The sequence below is a fragment of the Meleagris gallopavo genome, chromosome 5, assembly GCF_000146605.3.
Source record: "Meleagris gallopavo isolate NT-WF06-2002-E0010 breed Aviagen turkey brand Nicholas breeding stock chromosome 5, Turkey_5.1, whole genome shotgun sequence".
In the NCBI taxonomy this organism is placed as follows: Eukaryota; Metazoa; Chordata; class Aves; order Galliformes; family Phasianidae; genus Meleagris; species Meleagris gallopavo.
This window is the reverse complement of record NC_015015.2, coordinates 32,114,408-32,125,630: the sequence shown is the minus strand read 5'-3', so window position 1 is coordinate 32,125,630 and position 11,223 is coordinate 32,114,408. Positions and strand designations below refer to the sequence as shown.

At 35.9% G+C, this 11,223-nt stretch overlaps 1 long non-coding RNA gene across 1 annotated transcript in view; it reads left to right on the top strand.

Annotated features, from left to right (window-relative positions):
- LOC104911175 overlaps positions 1-10,581 on the top strand; it is an 11,029-nt gene extending 448 nt beyond the window's left edge. Inside the window, exons 2-4 of the long non-coding RNA XR_793690.2 lie at positions 252-298; positions 4,855-4,985; positions 7,305-10,581. This is a non-coding gene — a long non-coding RNA (uncharacterized LOC104911175). The remainder of the gene's footprint in view (positions 1-251; positions 299-4,854; positions 4,986-7,304) is intronic.
- Positions 10,582-11,223: the final 642 nt, after the last annotated feature.

Genomic DNA, 11,223 nt, shown 5'->3' with positions numbered 1-11,223 from the left:
TAAAAAAAAAAATCATTTTTAGTTGCTTTTCTTTACATTGTGTAGATAGTAAGGTGTGATGGTGTGTGACTTTTTCAGGGGACTAACATACTTTTGGAGTAAGTTACTGAATTTGTACATTGTTAGAAAATCACTAAGCTGTCTTAGTCCAGCTGAGTTTCTGCTCAGCCTCAGAAGGCAATCTAGTTTGTAGCAGCAGCTGAGTTGGCAAGATTGCTACTGCTGAAAAATATTCATCTTAAATTTTGCAGGAGCCAATGACTTCTGACTCTGAAGAGCCTAAACCACACAAGACATAGTAAGTCTTAACAGCTGCCACTCAGTCCCAAATCTGCAGGCTCTAGCTTAAAGCTTTTACTGAGTACAAAACTCATCAAGATGTAGGTGTCCTCATCTCTTGGGCCTGATACATCATCTCAAGTTCGGGAGAAGCTTCAAACTTAGCAAAAGCTGGAATCTCATTCCTACCCTGACAATGTCTCCTCGTTTTCACCAAGTTCTAGCTTAGCAGGAGATGGGAGAGAAGCGAAGTACTTTATAATCAGAATGAGTGAGTGACTCTCAGCTCCTGCTGTGCTGAGAACCTCATAAATGCTTTTTTTCCCCCTATTATTCAGTTAATGCTAGAATTCTGCAGTGCACTGGTAACTTGCACAAACTCCTGCAGAAATCAAAAGAAATCTTTCCACCTATTTCAAAAGTCCATATGTGAGGTCATACATCTTGGCTAAATCAGACTGTGCTTTAAAACCCCTCTGTTAGAGAACAACTTTTCCTTTTTCATCTGAAGTTATCATGTTCTAGGATAAAGTGACAATATTGGAAGTTATGAGCATCAAAAGCACGTAGCAGGACAAAGAGCTAATATAGTTCTAAATAGAATGATTCTGTTTCCATTCATTCTATCAATCCTTTAATGTGCTTATCTTTTGCCTTAATTTATACCGCACGTCTTTATTTTTACCCTATCTTTTTCTCTTATAACATGATTGAATTGCTTTTTGAGAAACAGTTTCTAGGGCATTGCTTGTTTGTTTTAATTTCTGCATTCATAAACTGGCTGTGAATGTTGATTTTGGCATATTGCCTCTTTCCTGCCTTGGGGAGAGTTTCTCAGTGGCTAACAGTAGGTGCTGAGTCCTAAGTGTCGGTTCAGAGAAATGGAGACAGGTGGGCCATCAGCAGGAGTAGTAAAGTGATATGCCACTGTAAATATGAAACTGTGACGGCCCACAAAAACAAGCTATTTTTTCCTTCAAACTTTCAGGCATGATAGTTCCTAAACTTTAAAAGGCAGCTTAACATAGGAAAAAAAATAATAACTACAGAGTTGAGGAATCAATTTTTTATTGCAAGATTTTTTTCATTTTTTGTGATATATAGATATGTATGTAGGAACAGTTTAAAAGGAAGATAACATGTTAAATCACATGGATGTTCAGACAACTACATTTGGAGAATAGCCTTACCCAAACTTCCATGTGAAGATGACTGCACATAAGGTAATATTTCCCCTTGTGCAAAGAGAGTGATATGTATTTTATATAATATCCTAGCTGGAAAGTCAACCAGAAAGACAATTAATATTAATGTTACTTATTTATTATTACTTATATTACTTATTATACTATTATTTTTATTTGATAGTTTTGAAGTCTGAAATTGCTCTAAATGAGCTCTTTTTCTTCTATTTCTCATATCAACATGCATTAATTACCTAGTTGTCATCAGTGCTGAAGAAGGTAGGTAAGAAATTCATCCTAATGGAGAAGAGTTTTGCTTTCATTTTCTTCTATAATAGAATGCTTTAAGAAATCTTCCATAAGTCTCTTAGATTTTAATGATTAAAGGAAATTTTTTTGGCCTTCAAAATATTAAGACATCACTGGAGAGTTTGTGAGAGGAGAAGTTGCTACAGATTTTGTAATTAAAACCAGTAAAATATTGCTGTTTCAAAATCAAAAGCACATTCCTTTACTTATAGGTATTCTGGTTCACTTCTAAAGAAATGAGTGATAGTTTTTGCTATTCACTAAGAAACTCTTTTCTAAGTGGAAAAAACTTTATATGTACTGCATATTTTACATATTTATAATATCAGGGCTGGTCCAAAAGTAATGCCTCCTGTTTTATAATGTTGGCCTACAATGTCAGAGGCAGATGTGTTGTGGTATGGCTGTAGAGGTTGAACTTTCCCACCAATATTCTGTTACACATTATTTCTGTGTGACATATAGCAGCAGAGAGGCAGTCAGATAGAATGACATCTGACATGGAAGTGTATATGAAGCAAAGATGTGTCACTGAATTATTCAATGAATGTCAACGCGTGCAAGTTATCCTGCATGGAAGTTTGCAGAATGTTTATGGAGACCAAACAGCAGATATGAGCAGAATGAGGCTGTGGGTGGTGCGTGTTAGTGGTGGCAACAAGAACGTGAAAGACAAGCCACGTTCCTGATGTTCTATGCATAGCATCACACCACAAAATGAGAAGTGTCTCAATCATCTTACCCACATGAATCGGCAGATTATGACCAGAGATCAGTGTACAGAGATAAACATAATCATCAATGCATTGGAAAAATGGTTGTAATATTGGAAGATCACAAAGCTCACAGCAATTTGGTCCCATAAGTGCTTACACAAAAAGAGGAAGAAAACTGTAGGCAAACTTGTCAGGGCTCTTGAACCTGTACAAGACTGTAGGTAACTTTTTTCTTGATTGCATTGTTATGGATGATGAGCTGTAATGTCACCTCTATGAGTCAGAGTAAAAATGGCAGTCCATTTAGTGGCAACATGAATTCCCCACCAGAGATGCAGCCCTCAGTAGGTAAAGGGATATGCAGTGTCTTTCAGGATAGGAAAGGGGTGTCTCTTCTCAGTTTCCTGGAACTATTTCTGCAGCTATTTTATTCTTAGTTTTATTTTTTAATTTTTTTTTTATGACTGGCACCTTAAAATCTTTGCCAGTGATGATACTTTGTGGATTAACTCACTCAGCATTATGGCATAGGAACACTTAATTCTGTGTAATATACTTTTCTAGAAAATATAAGTGTAAGAAGAGCAGTTATAAGAATTCTGCATGTTGTTAAATATTGCACCATCTCATTGCAGAGGTGACATTTCATTGATGCATTAAGTGACTCTGAAATATTGCAGTAGATTATGATTCTGTTTCTGGAACACCTTTAGAATACCTTTTGAAGTAATACATATAAACATAAGTGGCTACTGCTATCAGTCTGAGAGAAAACTAAGTTATCCTTAACTACTGCAGTAGAAAACATGTAGTTTCTATCTTTTTTTTGACAATTCTGCATGAGAGCTGGAGAAAATTTGTAGTGCTCATCAATGACTATCTAGAATGTAGCAAAATCTTATTGAGAGTTAATCTGAAAGTATAAACTCAATGCATTCAAATACCCTTGCACATTCATGTATTTGAGTGCATTGACTATTGTATCAGGTTTTGAAACTGTAAACTTTTAATGAACTGGTTATTGGCAATAATAACCTTTTCTTTTTTAGCCAACAAATATGATCTGATGAAAACCTGAAAAAGGGTTTTAACTGTTCAGCTCCTGAAAACTAATGCCTACAAAATGTCACTGAAAACAATTTAAGTTTATAGCTCAGCTCCTTTAAGTAGACATTATTGGGCTACACAGGAAGTTAATGCCAATTTACTCATGCTGCTGTCTTCCACAATGAATGTGTAAGAAATAACTATGAACACATTTTCCTTTTGCATTTATTAGAGCTATTGTATAGTCAAACCAGTTCCAAGGTAATTGCTTCTCTGCATTGCAGAAACATTTAAGAATTTAGTGCAGTAAGGTTGGAGAAGGATTCAATTTATATGGTGGCTAAAGGAATTAAGATGAATGCTAAGTGATGCTGGATAGCCACAGCAATTTGTATAGCTCTATGAATGATCAGGATGTAGATATATGCTCTAAGAATTTTAAACCAAAAGCTGTTGGACATGCACACTTTCTGTTAAAAGTCAGCCTTCTTTTTCTTTTCTAGAAAGGGCAGGATGAATCTATTCTGTTCTTTGTAAACAATTTGCAATCATCAAAGCTAGAAATAAGAAAACTAATTGTATACTTTTAATATTGAAAATAAAATTTGCTTGTAACAGTTCATTCTATATTCAAAGGAATATAATAAGATTTCTATAACCAGCAACTATAATGTATGAAAAGTCAATAATATCACATTGACTAGAGCTCCACACTGCTTAGAAAAATTGAGTACAGTTTCTCTTTCTGGTTTCCTTTTTCTGATAAATCTTCTGAGGAAGGCTTCTGTATACTAATGTTTTTGATCTTCATTTAAGATCCATCCAAAACTAAAGTATAACTTAATTTAAAAAAAATGGATATCTCACAGTACCTCAAGGCTACTACAAAGTAAAATGAATTATCAGGAGATCTTAATGTGCTTCTATATTATTTGCAAAACATATGTTTATTATTTTACAGATTTTCTTTTAAATACAGTAGTGGTGTTCTTTATCAATTGTTATGAAATCCAATAGTAAATAATTACGTGAGCATTATTCCATAATGAGCAAGCATAAACTGAGTTTATTATATAACAGATGCATATTTTCAAGCTGAGATAAGGTATTGTTATAACAAGTGCATAACATGTACACACATTTGTACAAACAAGTACACTTAAGTATTTGTTTTATAAAAATGTATACTAACAAATATACATACTTTTCAGAATTGAAAACATAGCTGCGAAATATGCATCTGTGTTAAGTAAAAGCTCAGGCTTTACCTATTTTTTCCACAGCAACCAGAACAAGTGACGAAACTGTATTTTTTTCAGAAAAGAAAATAAGAGGCTTTTTGAAAAGTTCCATGTAATGAATGCTCACCTAGACTTTTTGGTCTGTCACTGGAAAGCTCTTGGTTCCAGCAGCCAAAAGATTTACACTACAAAGAGCCTCTGCCATGGAGGTAAGGTGGGAGCATAGTAAGTAACCAAGGCAGTTACCTTTCTGCAATGGAAAAATGTATTTAATTTTAAAATATTCTGGAGAGAATGTTGTTTTTGAGGAATAGAAAATCTTTTTTTTATCTTTTATCTGAAAGATAAAATTATCTATCCAATTTGATTGTGGAGGTATCAGATGCTTAGTTTTACTTTGAGAGCTTCAAGAAATCACTGGCTCCTAGAACTACTGATAAAAACATATCTTAGACATAAAACTGATTTAAAATGATCTGAGAAGCATCCTGAGTTGTTTTTTTTTTTTTTTGGTCCTCGGATTCCCAAATGTTGGTAGTTACTCATTCTGTCACTTACAGTCAAAAGGTCTACTGTAAAATGAAAACATCTAACTTTTATTTTTTCAACATAACATTATAATTTAGCTTGGGAATATGATTCTTCAGCTTAAGTGGAAAATATGTGAAAGATTTCACATGCTTTTTAGTGGAAAACCTTTCCTTCTAAAGGAATTTTCTGCATTGGAAATTTTCCCTTTATCTAGTGGGTTTTATTTTTAATTTTTTTCTAATTATCTTCTTCATGAGAACTGAGTACTCCCAAATTAAAAAAAAATCTGCTGTTATATCAGCGGGCTAGTGTCTCATCTGAAATGATTTGATTTACTACTTTTTACTAGTGTGACCATAACATTCTGTGGCTGCAGGTGGCTGTCTGAAAAAGGCAATGCATTGTGTATACTCACTGCAGATTCAAGATGCACCATGGGAGGTCCATGTGTGTTGCCACAAAATTCAGCATGGAAAAAGCATGAAATTCTAACCTCTGGTTCCCTGATGGTCACTTGATGGCATTTATGCCATTTCTACAAAAAAAAGTTTTTACAAAAATCAGGTGTTTTTTTGTATGTTCTCACAACATCAGAGAAGTACTTGCTGCCATACACAGCAGTTCTTTCAGAAGTTTTCACAATTATGGTAAGGTATTGGTGTCTGGAATGAGAAGAGGAAAGCAACTGCATTTCTTTTTAAACAGGAGGTACTGTTGAGATGCTTGCTCTGAGTCAAATGCAAATCCCTGTTTATGGATATTAAAGGCTGAGGGAGAGGTTATCCTGCAACTACCTCCCAAAAGAAACGTAATGAGCTGTAAGCTTTAACAAGAACTGCATGATTTTTTTTTTTTCACAGAATGCAATATCCTTAAATGGAGAGTGAAAAAGGGACTTGTTGAAATGACATCTGAAGCACTTTATGATTGCCTTGTTTAATAGTTATGGGAAAGAAACACTGTTATCTTTGTTTTGGATACATCAGATTCCATGTAGTTTGAGAAAGCTTTGCAGTTCCTTCTTTCTGTGAATTTCTAATACACCAAGGGAAACATCTGGATTAAAAATGTTATGATGTTTCCAAGTTTTCTCAGAATTGTGATTTGTAATCTTCTCTTATTATTTACTATTGAGAAAGGAGCATTCCCATTTATCTTATTGCCTGTTTTAAAGCCTTGATTTGCCTTTAATGAAAGAAGACAGAACTTAGAGGCAGCTTGAAACTGGGCTACCTATTCCACAGTCCATACAGCCAAGTCACCCACAAGGCATCCTGGATTCTGGTTGCCCAAATTCATTATAGATCTCTCTGTCAGGCAGTGCCTCAGAGGCTCAAAATTTTGCTCAAGAAAACTGTACTCATGACAGTTCCACAGACTAAACTTTTCTTATTTTTCACATAATGGGAAAAGAACATAGACAAATGTTAAGTACATATTTATTTATTAGAAGTCTACTCTATCCTGCTTCACATACATGTCCTCCAAAAGCCACTGGATGCTTGACATATAAGACCTGAGAGGAATGTTCCAATATTTTTTCTGAAATTTTGTTTCCTTGTAAATGAGAATTCAGTCCTCCAGACTTCTTTTGCATTTAATTTCTTAAAAAAATTGTTTATTGATGTGTCCACTAATAAGTTTAATTTAGAACTTAGCATAGTACTGGAGATGAACTCTTGTGTCCCTTTTTTCCTTTTAGGAAAGGACTTCAATAAGAATTTTTTAAAACAAATTTTACATATAGACTGTAAAATGTGGCTTAGGGATCTTAAATTTTCTTTGCTGGGTTGAAAAATTCCTGCTACTAGGGAGGAACCTATATAAGAAAAATATATATGCTCTATGATGCCATTGGCCCTCTCGGCCACTAGGACACAATGCTGGCTCACGGCCAAGCTGTCATCCACCAGGAATCCCAGGTCCTTCTCCACAGAGCTCCACTGCAGCAGCTCATGCCCCAACCTGTATTGATATTCCTGTTTGTTTCTTCCCAGGTACAAGATTCTACACTTGCTTTTGCCAAACCTCATCTGGCTTATTGGTGCCCGGCTGTCCAGTCTGTCCATGTCTTGCTTAATGTCAGCACAGCCTTCAAGTTTCTCAGCCACTCCTCGCAGCTTTGTATCATCAGTGTACTTGCTGAGGGTGGACACTATCCCCTCATCAAGGTTGTCAATGAAGATATTGAACAAGACCAGTCCCTGTTTAAAAAATGCGAAATATCTTTTGCTAATTACATAGGGCCAGTTTTTGGTAGCAGATCGAGGGGAAATAGAAAATGTCCAAACTTAATGAACTGTGGATGGGGTCATGACTTTGGCATGTCCTCCTTTCTGGCACAACCAGGTAGGAGGCAGGAGTGAAAGGGGGCACACTTACTTTGCACCATGTTTATAGACAACAGTACCTGGGCCAGGGAAATGGTGCTCCAGTTTGTTGTTCGTGTGGACTAAAAGATTCATAGGAGGGAGATCTATGTCTGAAGTAAGCTCTGGCTTGTTAGTTCTCTCTCTCAGCTATGCCTAGAAGCAGAAATTTGTCTCCTGAGTATAGTATATTTGAAGAAAATGATTGCCCAGGGGTCTAAGTGATGGACAGTTTTATTGCATATATCATAAAAGTGTTTCCAGCTACAAAATTTTCAATTCAACTCAGGAGGTGAGGGGTAGAACAGTAAATTTTGAAATTTAATTTGTTCAGCCTAGAAATATGTAAGGCCTACACAATACTGCATCTGAGCTAGGAAAATCTGCTCCTTTTGTGACAGAAGCATATGGCTGCACTCAATCACACTCGAACCTGAAGATCTAGGATAATGTTAACAGGAAAAAGCAGAAGAGAAACATGACACGAGGTCAATTTTGACAGCTTAAAACTGTGGTATCTGAAGAGCCAATAGGGTTGCCTGATTCGTCAGAACATACAATGGATTATAGGATAATACAGCCTGCAGGCACTCTCTTTGAATTTATGCCCAAGACAGACAACAGCATATGCTCAAATACAAGGACATCAGGGTAATGGAATATAAAGAAGTTGTGTGCTCATCATGTGATGTGGGAAAGCAGCCAGAGGCCTGTATTCCCAAGGGGTATTTCTAGGGGCTGGTGCCTGATGTTTGATGTTTGGTGCTTGGCCTCTGTATGTAGTTATCATCTGGCACGGAGTATATAGCACTAGTGATAAGAGAGGCATCAGATCACCTTCAAGCATGAAGTGCTCCTGTCACAAGTAAACAATGAGAGATGTTAAAGACTAATAAATCTTCATGATGGATCAGTACAAAATGACTTGGGAATTGTGATTGTGTAATTTTGATTCATTTGAGGAAATGCTTGGTGCCTAATGGCCCTCAAACATCCGTCTGTGTATTGAAGTTGTTAGTGTTGTAATTGCATGGGATGCAACAAGAAATTTTTGAAGGCATGTTGTGGTATCTTCCTTGTTTAATTTTAAATTCTATTAAGTTCTATTTTAATTTTTTGTTCTGAGTGTAGCTCTTTTCTGGGCAGAAGCATAAGTGTCTATACGAGGGAAATACTAACAGTTAGTTCTCTTGATTTTTGTTTATTTATTTATTGTCTCTAAAGGAAAGGTATTTTTGTCAAAAAATGTATCTAGTCTTTTTCTCATATTCAAAAGGCATAAAAGCTGTGGTCGAACAGCAATGCTTTTGTATGCTAGAAAGGACATATTTATAAAAGGAGCCAGACAACACATACAGCAAAATCCAGAGCTAAAGTTCTGCATCTGGCAGACAAGTAAAGTTATGTGAATGTTTTTGAATGGTCAGTAGAGGGCTTTCAGAGCAGGGAATCATCCTCAGGACTCGCCTACGAATTCTGATCTGAGGAATGTTTCTTAGCGCTGACCAAAATTAAACTTTTGCACAATGGGAAAGTGCCACTCTGTATTTAAGAGTTGTAAAGAGCAATTAGTTCCCTGTCTATGCTTCACTGCACTGCTCCCTGCACATACAATAGATTTTGCAGTTGAGAGAAAGAATAGATTTCAAGACTTCAACTATTCTAATGTGGACACTGTCTTGAGTCTAGAACTGAAACAAATTTAAAATAAACTACCAATATACTTGCTGTCCACAGCTCACTGATTGTGTTAAGTGTCTAAAAACATGTTAGCAAGGCATAAAACTTTCTTTGGGGAAAGGCAGCCCACACAAATTTTTTTAGTAACCTCAGTTCAATTACTCTGTGGCATAATAAAAATTCACTTTTCCTACTTCATCGAAAAAGATCTCCAGCTCAGGAACTGCTAAGGATCTCTGTAGGATATGCTCTTACCCCAATCAGTTTAAGTGTTTTACTCATGTGGCATAATTAAAAAGACTTCTGAGTCTGTCTTTTGAGCAAAACAAAAGCTTGGAGTGCTAATTTGGAATTGTCATTACCATACTAATCTCTAAGCTAGCTGTGTAACAATATACATAGAGAATGTCTTTACTCTTTATGTTTTCCTTGAATGTTTCCTAAAATATATTCTTCTGTACATAATTGAAAATGATTCATGCTTTTATTGCTAGTGCTTATGATTATACTGGTTGCTATGTGCATTAAATGAGTTTATCATGAAAGCAAACTGAACAAAACTTAGACTTATTTTGAGATGACTCTCATGAAATTCAAGGTCAAGGTAGAAAAAAAGAAATGTAAGAGTTATCAATTGCCATAGTGAAAGGAATAAACTAACAAAAAGAAAAGTTTACTTCCCCTGCCACACTGCTCCCCTTTCTTATTGCTTAGCAACAAATAAGATGCCACTTATTTTCAGACAGGAAACAGAAACAGCAAGAAAGCTGCACACAAAGCTGGTATCACTGCAAGTGTCCTGTAGAGCTCATTGGTGCATGGAGACTTGGCCTTTAATGAAGAAATTTGCATTCATATGCAGGCGTGGATGTGTGGACATCAGTCCAGACTCTGGAACTGTTATTTCATTGAGTCAAAAGAAATTTGCACATGAAAGCCACATCCGCATTATTTAACTCTGCAGCTCACTCAGGATTGGCTTCCTTTTAGACAAAACTGCGTCTGAACCTCTGACTAAATCTCCAGAGAATTTATTTTATTTCTCTTGGATATCTGCTAGATTTGACAAGTGGTGAACACATTCTATGTAAATATCATTTGAGGTGTTACTTACCCTTTCCCCCATTTCTGAATTTCTTCTTAGAACAAAGCCACATAACTGCAAAATTTTCCCTACCCTCCTCAGCCAGTCCTACTGTCAGATGGCAATGTGAAAGCATTCATCTTTTCAGTATATCTACGCCTTTCCAATTTAATTGCAAAATTTATTCTCACATGCAATCAGGAATTAAAGGAAAAGGCATGTCTGATGGTAAATATTGATTTCAATAGACCGAAAAAAGACTGCAAATTGTGTTGCAATAAGACTGGTTGTCTGAAATAAAACATTATACAGGAAGTAGATACTAGGCCATAGCATATATAAAGCTTGTTATCCATATGGTCAATTATTCTTCCATCAACGCACATGTACAAATGTTTATGGCTCCTCAGCTGCAAAAATACATTAGTGATTCTCCACAAATCGCATTATTGTTACAACAGTTTGCACTTGATAGGAAGGTCAGCTGTTGGCCTTTTTGGCTCCTGCTGCTATCGAATTTATGATGTAAACATAATTTCTCTTTCTCTCTCTCTCAAATAAATATATAAGTGAAGCAGAAGGGAAATCCTTGGTGTCTATAATGTTGGGGAATCATATTAATGAATGTGATCAAGAAAAAGCTCTTAGGCTTACTCACTGGGCAGTTACAGACGCAGCACTGACAGTGGAAATTCCTCAATGGTATCCTGTTAATGCATTTCAATTCTGACCTGAAAGAACCTTTATGGCTGACCAGATAGTTTAATTTTCATGCCCATTCAA